We start from the raw sequence: 23,814 nt of genomic DNA on the forward strand, positions 1-23,814 counted from the left end.
CCAGCAGGTCTGCCTGAAAATAAAAAACCTAACAATAAAGTCTTTAGAGAAACTCAGGAGAGCTCCCCTAGTGTGTGACCCATCACTCCTGGGCACAAAGTCTAACAGAGGTCTGGAGGAGGGGCATAGAGGGAGGAGCCAGTTCACACCCAGTTTCAGTCTTTATAGTGTGCTCAGGCTCCTGCGGATCAGTCTATACCCCATGGTCCTTTTGGAGTCCCCAGCATCCTCTAGGACGTATGAGAATTTATATATATATATATATATATATATATATATATATATATATATATACACACACACACATAGAAGCCTGACGACAGTGGGGTGCCACTGAAACGTTGCTCTGCTACAATTCATTGTTGTGGTCGTGATTATTGAAATCTACCGTGAGTGCCACGTTTTTCTCTTCTAGAATTACTTTGTTTTACGGAGGCACCGGCATTTGTTCTAATTAAGCTTATTGGAGTGCCTTGTCCATCCACTTTATATCTATCTATCTATCTATCTATATATATATATATATATATATATATATATATATATATATCTCTATCTATCTATCTATCTATCTATATATATATATAAAAATTATATTATATACTCACATACATACATATACATATACACACACAGTACCGTTTTCCACCTACACTTATTCAGTGAACTCTCATCCATGATTCAGGGAGGTAAACACGTACCTCTGTCTTATGTGGACAGTAGATCCACATACTTATTTTCTATTGTCTCTCATCCCCCTTTTTTCTTCTCCGTCTTGCTATTTCTTCTACTCCTTGGTCCTCTTTTCCTACTGTTCTCACTGGCCTCTTCCAGAATCCCATTTAATATACAGGTCTACTCGTTTTATACACTGGTGCACTCTCCTTAGTGTGTCGAAACTATCGACCATATTTTCCTACTACCATACTTCAACGCACATGCCCAACCTCGTCTGATCTTGGAAGCCAAACAGTGGTGGGCTGGGTCAGTACCTGGTAGGGAGACCCCCAGGGAATACCCAGTGTAGTAGGAAGGTACCGATAAACCATTCTGACTAAAATGCTAACAGCAGGATCACCACTCACTTTCTTTTTTCTGAACTAAAACGCAATTCTATATACACTGCATGAAACAATGAACTACAAACATTGTGGACATTTATTACATACCTGTGCTCAATTTCGCATGACTGGCATTAGCATTGTCGTGAGACCAGTGAGTGGGTCTTCCCTCACACTAACTGACCCATTTGGGTCTTATTGATACAAATTTATTTTATACTGATCCAAGGCAGAGGGAACTATTATTATCGATATCTAATTTCCTATTTGGAATCACCTCACATGTGGAGGGATCAGAACATATTTTGTTTTTGCAGAGCTTTTTAATTTTTGGATGCTAACTTTATTTTATGTGAAGAATTAATAAAAGTTGAGATTTAATTTTACCACATACCAACATTCTGGACTATTATAACAAAGAGTGCACACAAACCAGTCTTTTCTCGTTTTTTGTCCTATGTAGCTTTTTGACTCCAGGCGCACAGCCAAGTGGGCACATTTATGAAATTTATCTATCAATATAAAAATGTCCAACTTTGGTTTTTGAATTTATTGTACTTAAACTGACACAGGCCAATGCAGGATTACCACCGTACCTACAAATGTGTGTCTTGGTTTTAACAGGACAGTGCTCATGATCCAATGAAAACATTTTGCCAAAATTCAGAATGGATTTACCTTTGATTCCACATTGATCATAAAAACAGCAATGAATAGTATTTGTAGAGCATTTACATAACAGGTGAATTGAACACTAAGCTATATAATTTTTTTTTTTTTGGGGGGGGGGGGGTTCAGCTGCATTAAAAAAGCCTTAAGCTAAAAAAAACTAGATTTATGGTAAGGACTTACCGTTGTTAAATCTCTTTCTGCGAGGTATACTGGGCTCCACAGGGAATGACATTGGGGTGTAGAGTAGGATCTTGATCCAAGGCACCAACAGGCTCAAAACTTTGACTGTTCCCAGAATGCATAGAGCCGCCTCCTCTATAACCCCGCCTCCGTGCACAGGAGCTCAGTTTTTGTTAACCAGTCCAAAGCAGTAGCAGGTAAAATCGACGACGACCGTTAGTAGCCACATACACATTCTCATGACAGGAGAAAGTCAGCAACTTATGCCATACCAACCCAAAGAAGCTAAGTGCGTCAGGGTGAGCGCCCTGTGGAGCCCAGTGTACCTCGCAAAAAGATTTAACAACCGTAAGCTCTTACCATAAATCTGCTGCGGGGTACACTGGGCTCCACATGGAATGACATTGGGGATGTCCTAAAGCAGTTCCGCACTGTAGCGGGCACAAGAACCCTACGTCCAAAGAAAGCATCCCGGGAGGCGGAAGTATCAAAGGCATAGAACCTTATGAACGTGTTCACTGAGGACCACATAGCCGCCTTACACAATTGTTCAAGGGTCGCACCACGGCGGGCTGCCCAAGAAGGTCCAATAGACCGAGTAGAATGGGCCTTGATGGTAGCAGGAGCTAGAAAGCCAGCCTGTACGTAAGCACGTGCAATCAACATTCTAATCCATCTGGCCAGGGTCTGCTTGTGAGCAGGCCAGCCACGTTTGTGAAAACCAAACCGTACAAAGAGAGAAACAGACTTCCGAAGGAATGCAGTTCTCTTTACATAGATACGGAGAGCCCGTACCACATCCAAAGACCGCTCTTTGGAAGACAAGTCAGGAGAGGCAAAGGCCGGCACCACGATCTCCTGATTAAGGTGGAAAGAAGACACCACCTTAGGTAAGTACCCGGGACGTGTTCTAAGAACCACCCGGTAACGGTGAAAAATCAGATATGGGGACCTACAAGACAAGGCACCCCGATCAGACACCTGTCTAGCAGAGGCAAAACCTTAAGAGAAAGCCACTTAAGGTCTGCAGATTCAAGAGGCTCAAACAGAGACTCTTGCAACGCCTCCAGAACCACAGACAAGTTCCAAGGAGCCACAGGCGGGACATAAGGAGGTTGAATCTGCAACACACCCTGAGTGAACGTATGACCATCAGGTAAAGTCGCAATTTTTCTCTGGAACCAAACAGACAAGGCAAAAATATGAACCTTGATGAAGGCCAGACGAAGGCCCAAGTCCAGGCCCTGTTGTAGAAAGGCCAAAAGTTTGGCCGTACTAAACTTGTAAGCGTCATAATTGTTTGTGGCGCACCAAGCAAAGTAAGAATTCCAGACCCTATGATAAATCCGAGCAGAAGCCGGTTTCCGGGCCTTCACCATGGTTTGAATAACTGCATCAAAAAATCCTTTGGCCCTCAAGACGGAAGCTTCAAGAGCCACGCCGTCAAAGCCTGCCGGGCCAGATCCTGGTAGACACAAGGGCCCTGAACGAGGAGGTCTGGTCATTGTGGAAGCAGAAAAGGACGCTCTAACGATAGACCCTGAAGGTCTGAAAACCAGTGCCGTCTGGGCCACGCTGGAGTGATCAGAAGTAGGATTTCTCCTTCTTGCTAGCATTTCCTTAATACTCTGGGCAGGAGTGACACCGAAGGGAACACGTAGGGCAGCCGAAAGTTCCATGAAATTGCCAGTGCGTCCACGAATGCTGCTTGAGGATCCCTTGTCCTTGCTCTGAAGACCGGAACCTTGTGATTGTGTCGAGATGCCATCAGGTCCACATCTGGGAGACCCCACTAGTCCACTAGGAGTTGAAATACATCTGGATGGAGACTCCACTCTCCGGCGTGTACGTCCTGACGACTGAGGAAGTCTGCTTCCCAGTTTAGGACCCCCGGAATGAACACTGCCGATATGGCTGGCAGATGGCGTTCTGCCCACTGAAGAATACTTAAACTTCCCTCATTGCCATGTGGCTGCGAGAGCCGCCTTGATGATTTATGTACGCCACCGTGGTGGGGTTGCCCGATTGTACTTGAACAGGTCTGTTCTGTATTAAATGCTGGGCCAAGTTCAGAGAATTGAACACCGCCCGCAGTTCCAGAATGTTTATCGGGAGGAGAGACTCCGAAGGGAGTGTTGCTCCAACACCGCGCCCCAACCTCTCAAGACTGGCATCCGTCGTCAGAAGAACCCTGTTGGAGATCCAGAAGGGACAACCCCTGCTCAATCGTTGGTACTGAAGCCACCAGCTTAGTGACAGACGGACTTCCGAAGACAAGGAGATCATGTGCGACCTGATCGGGTGAGGCAGGACGTCCCACTTGGCAAGATTCAATTTCTGTAGAGGGCGGGAATGGAATTGAGCGTACTCCATGTCGAAAGCCGACACCATGAGACCTAGCACTTGCATCGCCGAATGTATCGACACTTGCGGACGAGATAGGGAGAATCGAATCCTGCCCTGAAGTTTTAGGACTTTCTCCTGAGACAGACACTCACAACCAGCGGTTGTTCCTAACAACGCCCCGAGGTGCACCATGCTCTGAGCAGGGACCAGGGAAGATTTCTTCCAGTTGATGAGCCACCCGTGGGCTTGCAGAAACTGGAGCGTCAGATCCAGATGGCATAGGAGAATTTCTGGGGAATTCGCCAGGATCAACAAGTCGTCCAGATACGGCAGGATCCTGACCCATTGACGCCGGAGTACAGCCATCATTACCGTCATGACCTTGGTGAAGACTCGCGGAGCCGTGGTCAAACCAAAAGGTAATGCCCAAAATTGGTAATGGAGGTTGCCAACCGCAAACCTCAGGTACTGCTGATGCGACATTGCAATGGGAATATGCAGGTAAGCATCCTGTATGTCCAGGGAGACCATATAATCCCCAGGTTCCAAGGCCAGAACAATAGAGCTGAGTTTCCATACGAAAATTTGAGACCCTCACAAATTTGTTCAAGGACTTGAGGTTGAGAATGGGCCGAGAGGACCCATGCGGTTTCGGGACTAGGAACAGCGGTAAATAATACCCCTTGCCTCTCTGAGCCAAAGGCACCTGTGCTACCACTCCTGTGTCTAGGAGGGACTGTACCACGAATCAAGAGTTTTTGCTTTCACCTGATCCGAAGGGACGTCTGTCAGGCAAAATCGATGAGGGGGAACGATTCTTGAAGGACACGGCGTAACCTCGAGTGACTTCCCGTACCCAGGCATTGGAAGTGGTCTTCAACCATTCCTGGGTAAACCCTAGAAGTCGGCTCCCCACCCTGCGATCCCCAGAGGAAGACCCGCTCCGTCATGCGGCAGGCTTTTCAGTTTTGGAAGCAGGCTGACGGGCAGCCCAAGCCCGTTTAGGTTTGGGCTTATTGGGCTTGGAAGTGCGTGCCTGTTTCGGGTACGCCTGACCCTTTGCTTTCCCTGAAGGACGAAAGGAGCGAAAGGAAGTACTCTTAGCCTTCGGTACCGAAGGAGCAGTACTAGGTAGACAAGCTGTTTTAGCCGAGGCTAAGTCAGCCACTATCTTATTGAGGTCTTCTCTGAAAAGAATGTCTCCCTTAAAAGGGAGTACCCTAAGGGTTTTCTTAGGTTCCAGATCTACAGACCAGGACTGCAACCAGAGAATCCGGCGAGCCAAAATGGACGTAGTAGAAGCCTTGGCCGCCAGAATACCGGCATCAGAAGCCGCCTCCTTAATGTAAAGAGAAGCTGTGACAACATACGATAGACATTGTCTAGCATGATCAGAAACGTTGGCAGGCAGCTCAGCTTCCACCTCCTGAGCCCACGCTTCAATAGCCTCTGCAGCACAAGTCGCTGCAATGGTGGGCCGATGCGCAGCACCTGCTAGGGTGTAAATCGCCTTTAAACAACCCTCCTCACGCTTATCCGTCGGTTCTTTCAGAGACATGACGGTAGTAACAGGCAGAGCTGAGGAAACCACCAGCCAAGCCACTTGCGAATCCACTGGCGGGGTTGTCTATCAATTTTTACTTAGCTCTGCTGCGAGGGGATAGCGAGCCAGCATCTTCGTGTGAGGTGTGAATTTCTTTCCTGGATTTTCCCGGGATTCCTGACGTATGTCAACTAAATGGTCAGAGTGAGGTAAAACTTGTTTAACCACTTTCCGACGTTTAAATCTGTCCAGTTTCATAGGGGCAGTATCAGGCTCTGGGTCATCAGTAATTTGAAGAATTATCCTGATAGCCTCCAACAAGTCAGGAACATCCACCTGTGAAACAGATTCCCCATCAGAATTATCAGTATCAGTGTCTGTGGGGTCAGTATATACGCCATCCTCATCAGACGAGGTGTCTGGGACGTTGGTGGATTGTGAGGAAGTAATAGCCCGCTTAGAGGACCCCTTGGACTTAGGCGGGCGAGGGTGAGATTTCCGTTTAGTCAGTGATTGGTTCAATTGCTGTAACTGAGTGGACAGTTGATCTGCCCAAGGCGGATTAACCGCAGGAACCATAAGCAGTTGTACCGGCACAGGAGGTCCCATAGGGGGCATTGGTCTTGTTACCAGCGTATTCAATAACGTGAGAAAGTAGCCCAAGGTGGGTCATTATGCACCCCCGTTGCTACGGTCCCACTGGGGGGTAGGGAACCCCCAGAACCTGAACCCTCAGCTGCTACGTTTTCCTATAGTGTGTGTGCAGCGTCACCACCACGCAACGTGGATCAGCCACAGCTCCGTCGCCTCTTGTAGCAGACCTGTCTAAAAGCTCAATTCAAGGCAACCCAGTACAATATCAGCAGCACAACACCTGACAAGAACCCCCTGTGTAGTACAAACAGAGTTCCAGAGGTATATGGTGACTAAAAATCACAGAGAAAAAATAAGATTTTAAACCTACCGGTAAATCTATTTCTCCTAGTCCGTAGAGGATGCTGGGGACTCCGTTAGGACCATGGGGTATAGACGGGCTTCGCAGGAGATAGGGCACCTAAAAAGAACTTTGACTATGGGTGTGCACTGGCTCCTCCCTCTATGCCCCTCCTCCAGACCTCAGTTAGAGAACTGTGCCCAGAGGAGATGGACAATACAAGGCAGGATTTAGCAATCCAAGGGCAAGATTCATACCAGCCCACACCAATCATACGATGTAACCTGGAACATACATAACCAGTTAACAGTATGAACAAAAACAACAGTAACGGTCCAAGACCGATGTCAACTGTAACATAACCCTTATGTAAGCAACAACTATATACAAGTCTTGCAGAGTTTCCGCACTGGGACGGGCGCCCAGCATCCTCTACGGACTAGGAGAAATAGATTTACCGGTAGGTTTAAAATCTTATTTTCTCTTACGTCCTAGAGGATGCTGGGGACTCCGTAAGGAACATGGGGTTTATACCAAAGCATCCAATCGGGCGGGAGAGTGCGGACGACTCTGCAGCACCGACTGAGCAAACGCTAGGTCCTCATCAGCCAGGGTATCAAACTTGTAGAATTTAGCAAAAGTGTTTGACCCCGACCACGTCGCCGCTCGGCAAAGTTGTAAAGCCGAGACGCCTCGGGCAGCCGCCCAAGAAGAGCCCACCTTCCTAGTGGAATGGGCCTTAACCGAATTTGGTACCGGCAATCCAGCCGTAGAGTGAGCCTGCTGAATCGTATTACAGATCCAGCGAGCAATAGTCTGCTTTGAAGCAGGAACGCCAATCTTATTGGCCGCATACAGGACAAACAGAGCTTCTGTTTTCCTAATTCTAGCCGTCCTGGCTACATAAATTTTTAAGGCCCTGACTACGTCCAGGGATCTGGAATCCTCCAGGTCACCGGTAGCCACAGGCACCACTATAGGTTGATTCATATGGAACGACGAAACCACTTTAGGCAAAAATTGCGGACGTGTCCTCAATTCAGCTCGATCCACATGAAAAATCAAGTAGGGGCTCTTGTGTGATAGAGCCGCCAATTCTGACACTCGCCTTGCTGATGCTAAGGCCAACAACATTACCACCTTCCAGGTAAGAAATTTCAACTCAACCTTGTTAAGTGGTTCAAACCAGTGTGATTTTAGGAACTGCAACACCACGTTCAGGTCCCATGGTGCCACCGGAGGCACAAAAGGGGGCTGGATGTGCAGCACTCCCTTTACAAACGTCTGGACTTCTGGAAGAGAAGCCAATTCCTTCTGAAAGAAAATCGAGAGGGCCGAAATCTGTACCTCAACAGAGCCTAATTTCAGGCCCATATCCACTCCCGTCTGTAGGAAGTGGAGAAGACGACCCAAATGAAAATCTTCCGTAGGTGCATTCTTGGTCTCACACCAAGACACATACTTTCGCCAGATACGGTGATAATGTTTTATCGTCACCTCCTTCCTAGCCTTTATTAAAGTAGGGATGACCTCTTCCGGAATCCCCTTTTTTGCTAGGATTCGGCGTTCAACCGTCATGCCGTCAAACGTAACCACGGTAAGTCTTGAAATACACAGGGCCCCTGCTGCAACAGGTCTATCCTCAGAGGAAGAGGCCAGGGGTCTCCTGTGAGCATCTCTTGTAGTTCAGAATACCAAGCCCTTCGAGGCCAGTCTGGGACAACGAGTATCGTCTGTACTCTTCTTCGTCTTATGATCCTCAACACTTTCGTGATGAGAGGAAGAGGAGGGAACACATAGACCGATTCGAACACCCACGGTGTTACCAGTGCGTCTACTGCTACTGCCTGAGGGTCCCGAGACCTGGCGCAATACCTCCGAAGTTTTTTGTTGAGGCGTGACGCCATCATGTCTATTTGAGGAGTTCCCCAAAGACGTGTTACGTCTGCAAAGACTTCTTGATGAAGTTCCCACTCTCCTGGATGGAGATCGTGTCTGCTGAGGAAGTTGCTTCCCAGTTGTCCACTCCCGGAATGAAGACAGCCGACAGAGCGCTTACATGATTTTCCGCCCAGCGAAGGATCCTTGTGGCTTCCGCCATCGCGACTCTGCTTCTTGTCCCGCCTTGGCGGTTCACATGAGCCACTGCTGTGACATTGTCTGATTTAATCAGAACCGGAAGGTTTCGAAGAAAACTCTCGGCTTGTCGAAGGCCGTTGTAAATGGCCCTGAGTTCCAACACATTGATGTGTAGACAGGACTCCTGGTCTGACCAAAGACCCTGAAAAGTCTTTCCCTGTGTGACCGCTCCCCATCCTCGGAGGCTCGCGTCCGTGGTAACCAGGATCCAGTCCTGAATCCCGAACCGGCAACCCTCCAGCAGGTGAGCACTTTGCAACCACCACAGGAGGGACACTCTGGTTCCTGGGGACAGAGATATTTTCCGATGTAAATGCAGATGGGACCCGGACCACTTGTCCAGAAGGTCCCATTGAAAAGTCCTTGCATGGAACCTTCCGAAGGGAATGGCCTCGTAGGCCGCCACCATTTTCCCCAGAACTCGAGTGCATTGATGAACGGACACCCTTTTCGGTTTTAGCAGGTCTCTGACCATGTTCTGGATGTCTTGGGCTTTCTCTATTGGGAGGAAGACCTTCATTTGTTCCGTATCCAGTATCATACCTAGGAACGGTAGTCGAGTTGTCGGAATCAACTGTGACTTCGGAAGATTTAGAATCCAACCGTGTTGCTGGAGCACTCTCAGAGAGAGCGCCACACTGCTCAGCAATTTCTCCCTTGATCTCGCTTTTATCAGGAGATCGTCCAAGTATGGGATAATTGTGACTCCATGCTTGCGCAGGACCACCATCATTTCCGCCATTATCTTGGTGAAAATCCTCGGGGCCGTGGAAAGTCCAAACGGCAACGTCTGAAATTGGTAATGACAATCCTGTACAGCGAATCTCAGGTATTCCTGATGGGGGGCATATATGGGGACATGAAGGTACGCATCCTTTATGTCCAGAGACACCATAAACTCCCCCTCCTCCATGTTGGCTATTATTGCTCTGAGAGATTCCATTTTGAATTTGAATCTTTTATGTACAGGTTTAGGGATTTCAGATTCAAAATCGGTCTGACCGTACCGTCCGGTTTCGGGACCACAAATAGGGTTGAATAGTAACCTCTTCCCTGCTGGTGCAGGGGAACCTTGATGATAACTTGCTGTATACACAGCGTTTGAATTGCAGCCAACACTACATCCCTTTCCGATGTGGAAGCTGGTAGGGCCGATTTGAAAAATCGGCGCGGGGGGCACCTCCTCGAATTCCAATTTGTAACCCTGGGAAACTATTTCCAACACCCAGGGATTCAGGTCCGAACTGACCCAGGCCTGACTGAAAAGTCGAAGACGTGCCCCCACCGGTACGGACTCCCTCATGGGAGTCCCAGCGTCATGCTGTGGGTTTTGGAGCAGGACTTTTGTTCCTGGGCACCTGACGAAGCAGGTGCTCTCTTGCCTCTGCCCTTACCTGTGGCGAGGAAAGAGGATCCCCGACCTCTTTTGGACTTGTGCGACCGAAAGGACTGCATCTGATAGGGTGTTGCTTTCTTTTGCGGTTGGGGAATATATGGTAAAAAAGTTGATTTACCTGCTGTAGCTGTGGAAACCAGGACCGTCAGCCCATCCCCAAACAACACATCACCCTTATAGGGTAGTACTTCCATATGTTTTTTGGAATCCGCATCACCCGTCCATTGGCGAGTCCATAAGGATCTTCTCGCTGAGATAGACATGGCATTGGCCCTAGACGCTAGCAATCCAATGTCCCTTTGAGCATCCCTCATAAATAAGACTGCGTCTTTTATATGGGCTAGAGTTAGGAATATAGTATCCTTATCCATGGTATCAAATTGATCTGTCAGCTCCTCTGTCCAAGCTGCAATTGCGCTACACACCCATGCCGACGCAATCGTCGGTCTTAACACAGCACCCGTATGAGAATAAATACCCTTTAAGGTAGTTTCTTGCCGGCGATCTGCAGGGTCCTTAAGGGCCGCTGTGTCAGGAGACGGTAGCGCCACTTTCTTGGACAAGCGCGTCAGGGCCTTGTCCACAGTGGGGGTGATTCCCAAATCTCCCTGTCCTGCTTAGGGAAAGGGTATGCCATAAAAATTATTTTGGGGATCTGCGGTCTCTTATCCGGAGTCTCCCAAGCTTTTTCAAAGAACTCATTTAATTCATGAGATGTGGGAAAATTAATAATCTGTTTCTTTTCCTTAAACATGTGTACCCTTGTGTCGGGGACCGAGGGTTCATCCACAATATGCAACACATCCCTTATTGCCACAATTAGGGAAGCCAATCCCGGGCCATTTTTTCAATCCCGGGTATCGGGATTGAAAAATGGCCAATCCCGGGATTCCCGGGATAGGCTTTTAACTAGGTGGCCGCCCCCTCGCCCCACCCTGCCCCGCGCATATAACTCACCATATACCGGGGGCGGGTGGGAGGGGAACATCTTTTGAACGCTGCTGGCGGCTCCCAGCAGCGGCTGACAGCACAGTGTAACCTCTCACGCTGCGCTGGGGACCTGGAAGGAGGAAGCCGGGCAGCGTCTGAGCGTCCTGTGGACGCTCAACGCTGATCCCTCAATCTCCAGGATTGGAGCTTCCAATCCCGGGATTGAACCCCGGCCATTTTTAGCCCTAAATCCCGGGATCCCGCCGATCCCGGAATTGGCCACCATAGCCACAATCATACACTGAATGGTTTTAGTCACCCTAGGGTGCAATTTTACTTCGTCATAGTCGACACTGGAATCAGAATCCGTGTCGGTAGTAGTGTCTTGTGTTAAGGGACGCTTTTGAGACCCCGACGGGCCCTGTGAGTCGGTCCAATCTGAGGATTGACCGCCTGATGTCCCCCCCCTAAACCAGCCTTATCAAGCCTTTTATGTAAAGATGCCACACTTGCATGCAACGTATGCCACATATCCATCCAATCTGGAGTCGGCACAACCGACGGGGACACACCACTCATTTGCTCCACCTCCTCCTTGGAGAAGTCTTCCGCCTCAGACATGTCGACACACACGTACCGACACCCCCCACACACAGGGAGTTACTTATAAGGGGACAAAACCCCAACCAGGCCCTTAGGAGAGACAGAGAGAGAGATATGCCAGCACACACCCAGCGCTTAAAAACACTGGAATATATGACCAGATAGCGCTGTTATATGTATATAATTAGAATCTCCACTCACTGCGTCGCCAAAGTGCCCCCCTCCTCTTTTTTCCAGTCTGTGAAGCTCAGCAGGGGAGAAAACAGGGAGCCAGCGTTTCCTCATGCAGTCTCTGTGGAGAAAATGGCGCTGGTTAGTGCTGAGGATCAAGCCCCGCCCACCCGACGGCGGGCTTCGGTCCCATCAACTTTCTATAAAAAAATGTCGGGGGTTACCGGATTTACTGTGCCACAGCCTAATCCATACTTATCAATGCCAAATATGAGGAATATTGCTGCCCAGGGCGCCCCCCCCTGTGCCCTGCACCCTTCAGTGCCTGCTTGTGTGGGTGTGACTGGGAGCAATGGCGCGCAGCGGTAAGATCTGATGTCTTCTTTGCCATCTCATACTCACCCGGCTTCTATCTTCGGCATCTGTGAGGAGGACGGCGGCGCGGCTCCGGGACGAACCCCAGGTGAGACCTGTGTTCCGACTCCCTCTGGAGTTAATGGTGTCCAGTAGCCTTAGAAGTAGTGCCCAACTTAACAAGCCAGCTCTGCTTCTCTCTCCTCGGTCCCACGATGCAGGGAGCCTGTTGCCAACAGGACTCCCTGAAAATAAAAAACCTAACAAAATTATTTTTCCACAGAAAACTCTGGAGAGCTCTCTGCAGTGCACCCATTCTCCTCTGGGCACAAGATCTAACTGAGGTCTGGAGGAGGGGCATAGAGGGAGGAGCCAGTGCACACCCATAGTCAAAAGTTCTTTTTAGGTGCCCTATCTCCTGCGGAGCTCGTCTATACCCCATGGTCCTTACGGAGTCCCCAGCATCCTCTAGGACGTAAGAGAAAATAAGAATTTACTCACCGGTAATTCTATTTCTCGTAGTCCGTAGTGGATGCTGGGGACTCCGTAAGGACCATGGGGAATAGACGGCTCCGCAGGAGACTGGGCACATCTAAAGAAAGATTTAGGACTATCTGGTGTGCACTGGCTCCTCCCCCTATGACCCTCCTCCAAGCCTCAGTTAGGAACTGTGCCCGGAAGAGCTGACACAATAAGGAAGGATTTTTTGAATCCCGGGTAAGACTCATACCAGCCACACCAATCACACCATATAACACGTGATAGGAACCCCGGTTAACAGTATGATAACAAATGGAGCCTCTGAAGAGATGGCTCACAACAAAACCCGATTTTTGTAACAATAACTATGTACAGGTATCGCAGACAATCCGCACTTGGGATGGGCGCCCAGCATCCACTACGGACTACGAGAAATAGAATTATCGGTAAGTAAATTCTTATTTTCTCTGACGTCCTAGTGGATGCTGGGGACTCCGTAAGGACCATGGGGATTATACCAAAGCTCCCAAACGGGCGGGAGAGTGCGGATGACACTGCAGCACCGAATGAGAGAATTCCAGGTCCTCCTCAGCCAGGGTATCAAATTTGTAGAATTTTGCAAACGTGTTTGCCCCCGACCAAGTAGCTGCTCGGCAAAGTTGTAAAGCCGAGACCCCTCGGGCAGCCGCCCAAGATGAGCCCACCTTCCGTGTGGAATGGGCTTTTACAGATTTAGGCTGCGGTAAGCCCACCGCAGAATGCGCCAGCTGAATAGTGCTACAAATCCAGCGCGCAATAGACTGCTTAGAAGCAGGAGCACCCAGCTTGGTGGGTGCATACAGGATAAACAGCGAGTCAGTCTTCCTGACTCCAGCCGTCCTGGAAATATAAATTTTAAGGGCCCTGACTACGTCCAGCAACTTGGAATCCTCCAAGTCCCCAGTAGCCGCAGGCACCACAATAGGTTGGTTCAAGTGAAAAGCTGAGACCACCTTTGGGAGAAACTGAGGACGAGTCCTCAATTCTGCCCTATCCATATGGAAAATAAGAATTTACTTACCGATAATTCTATTTCTCGTAGTCCGTAGTGGATGCTGGGGACTCCGTAAGGACCATGGGGAATAGCGGCTCCGCAGGAGACAGGGCACAAAAGTAAAAGCTTTAGGATCAGGTGGTGTGCACTGGCTCCTCCCCCTATGACCCTCCTCCAAGCCTCAGTTAGGATACTGTGCCCGGACGAGCGTACACAATAAGGAAGGATCTTGAATCCCGGGTAAGACTCATACCAGCCACACCAATCACACTGTACAACCTGTGATCTGAACCCAGTTAACAGCATGATAACAGCGGAGCCTCTGAAAAGATGGCTCACAACAATAATAACCCGATTTTTGTAACAATAACTATGTACAAGTATTGCAGACAATCCGCACTTGGGATGGGCGCCCAGCATCCACTACGGACTACGAGAAATAGAATTATCGGTAAGTAAATTCTTATTTTCTCTGACGTCCTAAGTGGATGCTGGGGACTCCGTAAGGACCATGGGGATTATACCAAAGCTCCCAAACGGGCGGGAGAGTGCGGATGACTCTGCAACACCGAATGAGAGAACTCCAGGTCCTCCTCAGCCAGGGTATCAAATTTGTAGAATTTTGCAAACGTGTTTGCCCCTGACCAAGTAGCAGCTCGGCAAAGTTGTAAAGCCGAGACCCCTTGGGCAGTCGCCAAAGATGAGCCCACCTTCCTTGTGGAATGGGCATTTACAGATTTTGGCTGTGGCAGGCCTGCCACAGAATGTGCAAGCTGAATTGTACTACAAATCCAACGAGCAATCGTCTGCTTAGAAGCAGGAGCACCCAGTTTGTTGGGTGCATACAGGATAAACAGCGAGTCAGTTTTCCTGACTCCAGCCGTCCTGGAAACATATATTTTCAGGGCCCTGACAACATCTAGCAACTTGGAGTCCTCCAAGTCCCTATTAGCCGCAGGTACCACAATAGGCTGGTTCAGGTGAAACGCTGACACCACCTTAGGGAAAAACTGGGGACGAGTCCGCAGTTCTGCCCTGTCCGAATGGAAAAAGAGATATGGGCTTTTGTGAGACAAAGCCGCCAATTCTGACACTCGCCTGGCCGAGGCCAGGGCCAACCGCATGGTCACTTTCCATGTGAGATATTTCAAATCCACAGATTTGAGCGGTTCAAACCAATGTGATTTGAGGAATCCCAGAACTACGTTGAGATCCCACGGTGCCACTGGAGGCACAAAAGGGGGTTGTAAATGCAGTACTCCCTTGACAAACGTCTGGACTTCAGGAACTGAAGCCAATTCTTTCTGGAAGAAAAACGACAGGGCCGAAATTTGAACCTTAATGGACCCCAATTTTAGGCCCATAGACACTCCTGTTTGCAGGAAATGCAGGAATCGACCGAGTTGAAATTTCTTCGTGGGGGCCTTCCTGGCCTCACACCACGCAACATATTTTCGCCACCTGTGGTGATAATGTTGTGCGGTCACCTCCTTCCTGGCTTTGACCAGGGTAGGGATGACCTCTTCCGGAATGCCTTTTTCCCTTAGGATCCAGCGTTCAACCGCCATGCCGTCAAACGCAGCCGCGGTAAGTCTTGGAACAGACATGGTACTTGCTGAAGCAAGTCCCTTCTTAGCGGCAGAGGCCATGGGTCCTCTGTGAGCATCTCTTGAAGTTCCGGGTACCAAGTCCTTCTTGGCCAATCCGGAGCCACGAGTATAGTTCTTACTCCTCTACGTCTTATAATTCTCAGTACCTTGGGTATGAGAAGCAGAGGAGGGAACACATACACCGACTGGTACACCCACGGTGTTACCAGAACGTCCACAGCTATTGCCTGAGGGTCTCTTGACCTGGCGCAATACCTGTCCAGTTTTTTGTTCAGGCGGGACGCCATCATGTCCACCTTTGGTCTTTCCCAACTGTTCACAATCATGTGGAAGACTTCCAGATGAAGTCCCCACTCTCCCGGGTGCAGGTCGTGCCTGCTGAGGAAGTCTGCTTCCCAGTTGTCCACTCCCGGAATGAACACTGCTATCACATGATTTTCCGCCCAGCGAAGAATCCTTGCAGTTTCTGCCATTGCCCTCCTGCTTCTTGTGCCGCCCTGTCTGTTTACGTGGGCGACTGCCGTGATGTTGTCCGACTGGATCAATACCGGCTGACCTTGAAGCAGAGGTCTTGCTAAGCTTAGAGCATTGTAAATTGCCCTTAGCTCCAGTATATTTATGTGGAGAGAAGTCTCCAGACTTGACCACACTCCCTGGAAATTTTTTCCCTGTGTGACTGCTCCCCAGCCTCTCAGGCTGGCATCCGTGGTCACCAGGACCCAGTCCTGAATGCCGAATCTGCGGCCCTCTAGTAGATGAGCACTCTGCAGCCACCACAGAAGAGACACCCTTGTCCTTGGAGACAGGGTTATCCGCTGATGCATCTGAAGATGCGATCCGGACCATTTTTCCAGCAGATCCCACTGAAAAGTTCTTGCGTGAAATCTGCCGAATGGAATCGCTTCGTAAGAAGCCACCATTTTTCCCAGGACCCTTGTGCAATGATGCACTGACACTTTTCCTGGTTTTAGGAGGTTCCTGACTAGCTCGGATAACTCCCTGGCTTTCTCCTCCGGGAGAAACACCTTTTTCTGGACTGTGTCCAGAATCATCCCTAGGAACAGCAGACGTGTCGTCGGGATCAGCTGCGATTTTGGAATATTTAGAATCCACCCGTGCTGTTGTAGCAGTACCCGAGATAGTGCTACTCCGACCTCCAACTGTTCCCTGGACTTTGCCCTTATCAGGAGATCGCCCAAGTAAGGGATAATTAAGACGTCTTTTCTTCGAAGAAGAATCATCATTTTGGCCCTTACCTTGGTAAAGACAGTGGACAATCCAAACGGCAGCGTCTGAACGGATAGTGACAGTTCAGTACCACGAACCTGAGGTACCCTTGGTGAGAAGGGCAAATTGGGACATGGAGGTAAGCATCCTTGATGTCCAAGGACACCATATAGTCCCCTCTTCCAGGTTCGCTATCACTGCTCTGAGTGACTCCATCTTGATTTGAACCTTTGTATGTAAGTGTTCAAAGATTTCAGATTTAGAATAGGTCTCACCGAGCCGTCTGGCTTCGGTACCACAAATAGTGTGGAATAATACCCCTTTCCTTGTTGTAGGAGGGGTACTTTGATTATCACCTGCTGGTGAATTGCTTCCAATACTGCCTCCCTGTCGGAGGGAGACGTTGGTAAAGCAGACTTCAGGAACCTGCGAGGAGGCGACGTCTCGAATTCCAATCTGTACCCCTGAGATACTACCTGTAGGATCCAGGGGTCCACTTGCGAGTGAGCCCACTGCGCGCTGAAACTCTTGAGACGACCCCCCACCGCACCTGAGTCCGCTTGTAAGGCCCCAGCGTCATGCTGAGGACTTGGCAGAAGCGGTGGAGGGCTTCTGTTCCTGGGAAGGGGCTGCCTGCTGCAGTCTTTTTTCCTTTCCTCTACCCCTGGGCAGATATGACTGGCCTTTTGCCCGCTTGCCCTTATGGGGACGAAAGGACTGAGGCTGAAAAGACGGTGTCTTTTTCTGCTGAGAGGTGACTTGGGGTAAAAAGGTGGATTTTCCAGCTGTTGCCGTGGCCACCAGGTCCGATAGACCTACCCCAAATAACTCCTCCCCTTTATACGGCAATACTTCCATGTGCCGTTTGGAATCCGCATCACCTGACCACTGTCGTGTCCATAAACATCTTCTGGCAGAAATGGACATCGCACTTACTCTTGATGCCAGAGTGCAAATATCCCTCTGTGCATCTCGCATATATAGAAATGCATCCTTTAAATGCTCTATAGTCAATAAAATACTGTCCCTGTCAAGGGTATCAATATTTTCAGTCAGGGAAACCGACCAAGCCACCCCAGCACTGCACATCCAGGCTGAGGCGATCGCTGGTCGCAGTATAACACCAGTATGTGTGTATATACTTTTTAGGATATTTTCCAGCCTCCTATCAGCTGGTTCCTTGAGGGCGGCAGTATCTGGAGACGGTAACGCCACTTGTTTTGATAAGCGTGTGAATGCCTTATCCACCCTAGGGGGTGTTTCCCAACGCGCCCTAACTTCTGGCGGGAAAGGGTATAATGCCAATAATTTCTTAGATATTAGCAATTTTTAATTCATCTGATTCAGGAAAAACTACAGGTAGTTTTTTCACACCCCACATAATACCCTTTTTTGTGGTACTTGTAGTATCAGAAATATGTAACACCTCCTTCATTGCCCTTATCATGTAACGTGTGGCCCTACTGGAAAATACGTCTGTTTCTTCACAGTCGACACTGGAGTCAGTGTCCGTGTCTGTGTCGACCGACTGAGGTAATGGCCGTTTTAAAGCCCCTGACGGTGTTTGAGACGCCTGGACAGGTACTAATTGGTTTGCCGGCCGTCTCATGTCGTCAACCGACCTTGCAGCGTGTTGACATTATCACGTAATTCCATAAATAAGCCATCCATTCCGGTGTCGACTCCCTAGGGGGTGACATCACCATTACAGGCAATTTCTCCGCCTCCACACCAACATCGTCCTCATACATGTCGACACACACGTACCGACACACAGCACACACACAGGGAATGCTCTGATAGAGGACAGGACCCCACTAGCCCTTTGGGGAGACAGAGGGAGAGTTTGCCAGCACACACCAAAACGCTATAATTATACAGGGACAACCTTATAATAAGTGTTTTCCCTTATAGTATCTTAATATATTATAATATCGCCACACAAAATGCCCCCCCTCTCTGTTTTAACCCTGTTTCTGTAGTGCAGTGCAGGGGAGAGCCTGGGAGCCTTCCTAGCAGCGGAGCTGTGTAGGAAAATGGCGCTGTGTGCTGAGGAGAATAGGCCCCGCCCACTTTCCGGCGGGCTCTTCTCCCGGTTTTTCTGACAACCTGGCAGGGGTTAAATACATCCATATAGCCTCAGGGGCTATATGTGATGTATTTTTAGCCAGCATAGGTACTTTCATTGCTGCCCAGGGCGCCCCCCCCAGCGCCCTGCACCCTCAGTGACCGTTGGTGTGAAGTGTGCTGAGAGCAATGGCGCACAGCTGCCGTGCTGTGCGCTACCTTAAGAAGACTGGGAAGTCTTCAGCCGCCGATTTCTGGACCTCTTCTCTCTTCAGCATCTGCAAGGGGGTCGGCGGCGCGGCTCCGGTGACCCATCCAGGCTGTACCTGTGATCGTCCCTCTGGAGCTAGTGTCCAGTAGCCTAAGAAGCCAATCCATCCTGCACGCAGGTGAGTTCACTTCTTCTCCCCTAAGTCCCACGTTGCAGTGAGCCTGTTGCCAGAGGACTCACTGAAAATAAAAAACCTAACAAAACTTTTACTCTAAGCAGCTCTTTAGGAGAGCCACCTAGATTGCACCCTTCTCGGCCGGGCACAAAAACCTAACTGAGGCTTGGAGGAGGGTCATAGGGGGAGGAGCCAGTGCACACAACCTGATCCTAAAGCTTTTACTTTTGTGCCCTGTCTCCTGCGGAGCCGCTATTCCCCATTGTCCTTACGGAGTCCCCAGCATCCACTTAGGACGCCAGAGAAAATCAGATAAGGGCTTTTACAAGACAAAGCCGCCAATTCTGAAACCCTCCTGGCCGACGCCAGGGCCAACAGCATGACCACTTTCCACGTGAGATATTTTAAATCCACAGTCTTAAGTGGTTCGAACCAATGTGATTTCAGGAATGCCAAAACCACATTGAGATCCCAAGGTGCCACTGGGGGCACAAAAGGAGGCTGAATATGCAGTACTCCTTTGACAAAAGTCTGAACTTCAGGCAGTGAAGCCAGTTCTTTTTGGAAGAAAATCGACAGAGCCGAAATCTGGACCTTTATGGACCCCAATTTGAGGCCCAACGTCACCCCTGCTTGCAGGAAGTGCAGGAATCGACCCAATTGAAATTCCTCCGTCGGGGCCTTCAAGGCCTCACACCAAGCAACATATTTTCGCCAAATACGGTGATAATGTCTTGCGGGGACATCCTTCCTGGCTTTGATTAGGGTAGGGATGACTTCCTCCGGAATACCCTTTTCCTTCAGGATCCGGTGTTCAACCGCCATGCCGTCAAACGCAGCCGCGGTAAGTCTTGGAACAGACAGGGTCCCTGCTGCAGCAGGTCTTGTCTGAGCGGTAGAGGTCAAGGGTCCTCTGTAAGCATCTCTTGAAGTTCCGGGTACCAAGCTCTTCTTGGCCAATCCGGAACCACGAGTATGGTTTTCACTCCTCGCCTTCTTATTATTCTCAGTACCTTGGGTATGAGAGGTAGAGGAGGAAACACATAAAACCGACTGATACACCCATGGTGTCACTAGAGTGTCCACCGCTATCGCCTGAGGGTCTCTTGACCGGGCGCAATATCTTGTCAACTTCTTGTTGAGGCGGGACGCCATCATGTCTACCTGTGGTTTTTCCCACCGGTTGACCAGCATTTGGAAGACTTCTGGATGAAGTCCCCATTCTCCCGGGTGGAGGTCGTGCCTGCTGAGGAAGTCTGCTTCCCAGTTGTCCACTCCCGGAATGAACACTGCCGTCAGTGCTAACACATGATTCTTTGCCCATCTGAGAATCCTTGTGGCTTCTGCCATCGCCATCCTGCTTCTCGTGCCGCCCTGTCTGTTTACATGGGCGACCGCCGTGATGTTGTCTGACTGGATCAGTACCGGCTGGTTTTGAAGCAGGGGTCTTGCCTGGCTTAGGGCATTGTAAACATTGTAAATGGCCCTTAGCTCCAGGATATTTACGTGAAGAGAAATCTCCTGATCTGACTACAGTCCTTGGAAATTTCTTCCCTTTTTTTTTTTTTTCTGGTCTGTGTCCAGAATCATTCCCAGGAACAGAAGACGTGTCGTCGGGACCAGCTGTGACTTTGGAATGTTTAGAATCCAGCCGTGCTGTTGTAGCACTTCCTGAGAAAGTGCCAACCCCACTATCAACTGTTCTTTGGACCTCGCCTTTCTCAGGAGATCGTCCAAGTACGGGATAATTAAAACTCCCTTCTTGCGAAGGAGTATCATCATTTCGGCCATTACCTTGATAAAGACCCTCGGTGCCGTGGATAACCCAAACGGCAGCGTCTGGAACTGATAGTGACAGTCCTGTACCACAAATCTGAGGTACTCCTGGTGCGGAGGGTAAATGGGGACATGCAGGTACGCATCCTTGATGTCCAGGGATACCATGTAATCCCCCTCCTCCAGGCTCGCAATAACCGCCCTGAGCGATTCCATCTTGAACTTGAACCTTTTGATATAAGTGTTCAAGGCTTTTAAATTTAAGATGGGTCTCACCGAACCGTCCGGTTTCGGTACCACAAACATTGTGGAGTAGTAACCCTTTCCTTGCTGAAGGAGGGGTACCTTGACAATCACTTTCTGTGAAAACAGTTTTTGAATAGCCACCAACACTGCCTCCCTGGCAGAGGGAGTTGCCGGCAAGGCAGATTTTAGGAAACGGCGGGGGGGAGACGTCTCGAATTCCAGCCTGTACCCCTGAGATACCACTTGAAGGACCCAGGGATCCACCTGTGAGAGAGCCCACTGTGTGCTGAAAAACCTGAGACGTGCCCCCACCGTTCCCGATTCCGCCTGAACAGCCCCAGCGTCATGCTGTGGACTTACCGGACGCAGGGGAGGACTTCTGCTCCTGGGAACTAGCTGTGTGCTGCAGCTTTTTCCCCCTTCCTCTGCCCCTCGGCAGAAAGGATGAGCCTCTAGCCCGCTTATTTTTCTGGGGCCGAAAGGACTGTACCTGATAATACGGTGCTTTCTTTTGCTGTGGGGTAGCCTGTGGCAAAAAAGTCGATTTCCCAGCAGTAGCTGTGGAAACGAGGTCTGAAAGACCTTCCCCAAAAAGTTCCACCCCTTTATAGGGTAAAACTTCCATGTGCCGCTTGGAGTCGGCATCACCTGACCATTGCCTAGTCCATAACCCCCGTCTGGCGGCAATGGACATAGCGCTTATTTTTGATGCCAGCCGGCAAATATCCCTCTGTGCATCACGCATGTATAAGACCGCGTCTTTTATATGGTCAATCGTTAGCAAAATATTGTCCCTATCCATGGTATCAATGTTTTCCGACAGGGAGTCTGACCACGCAGCAGCAGCAATGCACATCCAAGCTGATGCAATAGCGGGTCTCAATATAATGCCCGTGTGTGTGTATATAGCTTTTAGGGTACTTTCCTGCTTTCTATCAGCAGGTTCTTTTAGGGCGGCGTATCCGGAGACGGTAGTGCCACCTTCTTTGATAAGCGTGTCAGCGCTTTATCTACCCTAGGGGGTGTTTCCCAGCGTGACCTATCCTCTGGCGGGAAAGGGTACGCAGCCATTAACCGTTTAGAAATGATCAATTTCTTATCTGGGGAAGTCCACGCTTCCTCACACACCTCATTTAATTCGTCAGATGCAGGAAAAACTACTGGTAGTTTTTTCTCACCAAACATAATACCCTTTTTTGTGGTACCTGGGGTATCATCAGAAATGTGTAATACATTTTTCATAGCCTCAATCATATAACGGGTGGATCTATTGGAGGGTACACTCGTCTCATCATCGTCGACACTGGAGTCGGTATCCGTGTCGACATCTGTATCTGTCATCTGAGGTAGCGGGCGTTTTATAGCCCCTGATGACATTTGAGACGCTTGGACAGGCACAAGCCGAGTAGCCGGCTGTCCTATGTCGTCAAACCTTTTATGTAAGGAGCTGACACTGTCACGTAATTCCTTCCATAAGTCCATCCACACTGGTGTCGACCCCGCAGGGGGTGACATCACATTCACAGGCATTTGCTCCGCCTCCACATCATTATCCTCATCATACATGTCGACACAGCAGTACCGACACACAGGGAATGCTCTTACAGAGGACAGGACCCCACAAAGCCCTTTGGGGAGACAGAGGGAGAGTATGCCAGCACACACCAGGGCGCTATATAACACAGGGATATCACTATACAGAGTGTTTTCCCCTATAGCTGCCTATATATATATATATATATATATATATATATATATATATATATATATATATATATATATATACTGCGCCTAATTTGTGCCCCCCCTCTCTTTTTTACCCTTTCTGTAGTGCAGAACTGCAGGGGAGAGCCAGGGAGCTTCCTTCCAGCGAAGCTGTGAGGGAATAATGGCGCCAGTGTGCTGAGGGAGTTGGCTCCGCCCCTTTTTCGGCAGGCTTTCTCCCGCTATTTTATCGTTTCTGGCAGGGGTTAATATACACCTATATAGCCTCTGGGGCTATATATGGTGTTAGTTTTGCCAGCCAAGGTGTTACTATTGCTGCTCAGGGCGCCCCCCCCCAGCGCCCTGCACCCATCAGTGACTGCAGTGTGTGGTGTGCATGAGGAGCAATGGCGCACAGCTGCAGTGCTGTGCGCTACCTTGGAGAAGACAGAAGTCTTCAGCCGCCGATTTTCCGGACCACCTTCTTGTTTCTGGCTCTGTAAGGGGGACGGTGGCGCGGCTCCGGGAACGGACGACGAGGTCGGGTCCTGTGTTCGATCCCTCTGGAGCTAATGGTGTCCAGTAGCCTAAGAAGCCCAAGCTACCACCACTTAGGTAGGTTCGCTTCTTCTCCCCTTAGTCCCTCGTTGCAGTGAGCCTGTTGCCAGCAGGTCTCACTGAAAATAAAAAAACCTAAACTATACTTTCTTCTAGGAGCTCAGGAGAGCCCCTAGTGTGCATCCAGCTCAGCCGGGCACAGAAATCTAACTGGGGCTTGGAGGAGGGTCATAGGGGGAGGAGCCAGTGCACACCAGATAGTCCTAAATCTTTCTTTAGATGTGCCCAGTCTCCTGCGGAGCCGTCTATTCCCCATGGTCCTTACGGAGTCCCCAGCATCCACTAGGACGTCAGAGAAATACACAATAAGTATATCTTGTTAAACACCTATATCAAGT

General features: G+C 49.5%; 1 protein-coding gene and 1 pseudogene across 1 annotated transcript in view; one reads left to right on the forward strand and one right to left on the reverse strand.

Moving 5' to 3' along the window:
- Positions 1 to 23,814, reverse strand: part of UPRT (uracil phosphoribosyltransferase homolog) — a 132,221-nt gene that overhangs the window by 31,561 nt on the left and 76,846 nt on the right. The window lies entirely within an intron of this gene.
- Positions 915 to 1,033, forward strand: LOC134950076 (5S ribosomal RNA; annotated as a pseudogene).

Source organism: Pseudophryne corroboree, chromosome 8 (assembly GCF_028390025.1).
Source record: "Pseudophryne corroboree isolate aPseCor3 chromosome 8, aPseCor3.hap2, whole genome shotgun sequence".
NCBI lineage: Eukaryota > Metazoa > Chordata > Amphibia > Anura > Myobatrachidae > Pseudophryne > Pseudophryne corroboree.